Below are 3,858 nucleotides of genomic sequence, written 5' to 3'. Positions count from 1 at the left end.
ACATTTAGAGCCTTCTATCTCTCTATTTTTTTCTCTGCCTACTTTGTTGTCTCTTCTGAACGTGTTGAGATTAAACTCACTGCTTATGACATTTCAGCCAAAATTAAAAAATAATTTTTAAAAGTCTTAAGGGCTTTTAAATCGATGGCTTTAGAAATTACAATGGCTCCATGGTAATCCACAACCTAGATAACCAGATGCCTTTTAGAAGTGCAAATTTAGTTTTGCGTGAGTAAAAATCACTTTGGATGATGGAACACTTAATTGAAGGATTGATAATCTAAAAGAAAATAAATAGGTAAATATTTGTAAAAGTTAGGCTCTCAGATCCAACAGGTCAGAATCTTGAGCTCAGAATAATATTATAAGGTATCTCTGTCCAGCATAACAATTGCTTTATCTGCCACTTATTGGGCAGCCAAAGGAAAATAATAAAAATATAATAACTTTTTCTAAATACTTCCCTGTTTACATTGACTAATCGAGCAAACCAGACTGGCAAACAGAAAATAGACTTGTTACTAAAAATTAAAGGCCACTTGGAGATTCAGCCAGTCCTTGGTAAAGTGGAAACATTTGGATATTTAACCCCTAAACTTGTTTGAAACTGAAGAAAAGGTAACAAGTTTTACTTTAAAAATCAAACTCCTGCAAAAACTGTTGTACAAAATCTGGTCCAACAGCCTTCTTTAGATGACTTATCAGGGCAAAGAAAATTTAGATATGTGAACAGGTCCCATTTTGCCTAAAACATAATTTAGATCAATTTTTTCTTAACTGGTAAGTTTTTATTACTATCTAAGGACTAAAATGAAAGCTGTAAGGTCTTTATTTTTGTGTATGTATGTGTGTTTAGGTGTGTTTACACATATATACATGTATTACATTGTATGTTGTATCTACATAACAAACTCTGGTGAACTCAGCTGAAAATTGCTTTAAACATTTTTTAAAATTCCAGTTGACTTAAACTAAGTGAAAGCTCACACAAACTATAGAGTAATTAAACTGAATGTTTTTAGTACACATGACGTGTAAATTTTGATAAGTAAACTGGTTTTAAATTTGTTGATAAAATAGAAACATAAATATCTTCAAAATTGTCAGCATACATTCTTGCATGGGTTTACTGGTCAGACAGGATTATTTCCTTCTCTGTTAGATATTTAAGGTGTCAGGGTTTGACAAGATTAAAACTATAAACTCAGCCTCAAAGAGAAATGATCTACCTTTGTGTAGTTCGTTGATAGGTAGCACTAATTCAATATTGTTGACTTAATGAAAGCAACTGTATCTTCNACCTTCTGTCTTTTGTGGCAAGTTGTTTTCTGGTATAAACACAAATGTCTTTCTGCTTTGAGTGCTCTGGTTTCTACAGAATTTACAGTCTGTGAGGTATGTCTTTTCTGGTAAATTCATAGGCTTCTGTGCACTTGGTTTAGTATTTTGTTTGATCCACACATCTGAGTTAAAATTTTCGTGAACACTCTGATTTTGGTTCCATTTTGGTTTGGTTACACACGTCTGTAAATGATTTAACTCTTTTGCTGTTTCTGGAAATCTTTTAAGAGCAAAATTAAGCATTCTAAACGGTGGGTGGTGCAAGATGTCTGATTAGAAGCCACTAAAATCGGTGCCACCACCTAAGACACCAGCTCAAACCTCCTAACATTCTCTGAGAGGATTTATAAGACATTCTTTGCTCTCAGGACATTACTAAGAAACAAAACAGGATTTTCAAACATCAAACCATGGCAGGTTTTTGAGACTCCAGATGTCTACACGATTTTTCCTCACGCAGGTTTTTGAATCAGTGACCACCATGAGGATCATTCTAACTCCACAGTTTGTACTTTTCTTAGTACCAAATTAAGAGACAAATATAAAATAAACATTTAGAGCCTTCTATCTCTCTATTTTTTTCTCTGCCTACTTTGTTGTCTCTTCTGAACNACATTTAGAGCCTTCTATCTCTCTATTTTTTTCTCTGCCTACTTTGTTGTCTCTTCTGAACATGTTGAGATTAAACTCACTGCTTATGACATTTCAGCCAAAATTAAAAAATAATTTTTAAAACTCTTAAGGGCTTTTAAATCGATGGCTTTAGAAATTACAATGGCTCCATGGTAATCCACAACCTAGATAACCAGATGCCTTTTAGAAGTGCAAATTTAGTTTTGCGTGAGTAAAAATCACTTAGGATGATGGAACACTTAATTGAAGGATTGATAATCTAAAAGAAAATAATTAGGTAAATGTTTGTAAAAGTTAAGCTCTCAGATCCAACAGGTCAGAATCTTGAGCTCAGATTAATATTATAAGGTATCTCTGTCCAGCATAACAATTGCTTTATCTGCCACTTATTGGGCAGCCAAAGGAAAATAATAAAAATATAACAAATTTTTCTAAATACTTCCCTGTTTACGTTGACTAATCGAGCAAACCAGACTGGCAAACAGAAAATAGACTTGTTACTAAAAATTGAAGGCCACTTGGAGATTCAGCCAGTCCTTGGTAAAGTGTAAACATTTGAATATTTAACCCCTAAACTTGTTTGAAACTGAAGAAAAGGTAACAAGTTTTTCTTTAAAAATCAAACTGCTATAAAAACTGTTGTACAGGGCCAGCCCGGTGGTGCACTGGAGAGTGCGCTGCTTGGGAGCGCGGCAGCACTCCCACCAAGGGTTCAGATCCCATGTGGAGACCGGTTCCCGCTCACTGGCTGAGTGCGGTGCGGGCGCAACACCGAGGGTTGCGATCCCGTTGCCGGTCCCCAGTACGAGCGCGACACTGAGGGTTGCGATCCCATTACCGGTCAGTAAAAAAGACAAAAAGAAAAAAAAAACCTGTTGTACAAAATCTGGTCTAACACCCTTCTTTAGATGACTTATCAGGGCAAAGAAAATTTGGATATGTGAACAGGTCCCACTTTGCCTAAAACATAATTTAGATCAATTTTTTCTAAACTGCTAAGTTTGTATTACTATCTAAGGACTAAAATGAAAGCTGTAAGGTCTTTATTTTTGTGTACGTATATGTGTTTGGGTGTGTTTACACATATATACATGTATTACATTGTATGTTGTATCTACATGGCAAACTCTGGTGTACTCAGCCAAAAATTGTTTTAAATTTTTTTTTTAATTCCAGTTGACTTAAACGAAGTGAAAACTCACATAAACTATAGAGTAATTAAACTGAATGTTTTTAGTACACATGACGTGTAAATTTTGATAAGTAAACTGGTTTTAAATTTGTTGATAAAATAGAAACATAAATATCTTCAAAATTGTCAGCATACATTCTTGCATGGGTTTACTGGTCAGACAGGATTATTTCCTTCTCTGTTAGATATTTAAGGTGTCAGGGTTTGACAAGAAGATTAAAACTATAAACTCAGCCTCAAAGAGAAATGATCTACCTTTGTGTAGTTCGTTGATAGGTAGCACTAATTCAATATTGTTGACTTAATGAAAGCAACTGTATCTTCTGAGTCATTGCAAAAATATTCATGTATTTTACTTCAAGGTTCTTACTAGTTTCCATCTGATATTCACAGGCTATGAAAATGGTTAACAGGAAACTCACTTGAATGATGACCAGACAATAATATCTCAAATTCCAGAAGTAATGTAGGTGTAATTGTTAAAAATGAATGAATTAGGTAAATGTAAGTGGGATAAATGTTTATAAATAAACACTTTATGTAGGTTATGTTATGTTAAATTATGTGATAAATATTCATTAAATGCCTGAGTCATTTCTAAATAAGAATTTTTTAAAAACTAAAACTTAAATGGGATTAACATTAATATAAGTTTGGTTTTGGCTTCATAAACTTTATAGAAAGACTAAATA

General features: G+C 33.7%; 1 long non-coding RNA gene across 1 annotated transcript in view; it reads left to right on the top strand.

Moving 5' to 3' along the window:
• The window catches only part of LOC103604867, a 5,467-nt gene extending 1,864 nt beyond the window's left edge, over positions 1 to 3,603 (top strand). Inside the window, exon 3 of the long non-coding RNA XR_551748.1 lies at positions 3,560 to 3,603. This is a non-coding gene — a long non-coding RNA (uncharacterized LOC103604867). The remainder of the gene's footprint in view (positions 1 to 3,559) is intronic.
• The last annotated feature ends 255 nt before the right edge of the window (positions 3,604 to 3,858 follow it).

Source organism: Galeopterus variegatus, unplaced genomic scaffold (assembly GCF_000696425.1).
Source record: "Galeopterus variegatus unplaced genomic scaffold, G_variegatus-3.0.2 Scaffold5450, whole genome shotgun sequence".
NCBI lineage: Eukaryota > Metazoa > Chordata > Mammalia > Dermoptera > Cynocephalidae > Galeopterus > Galeopterus variegatus.
This window is presented reverse-complemented; position numbering and strand designations above follow the sequence as displayed.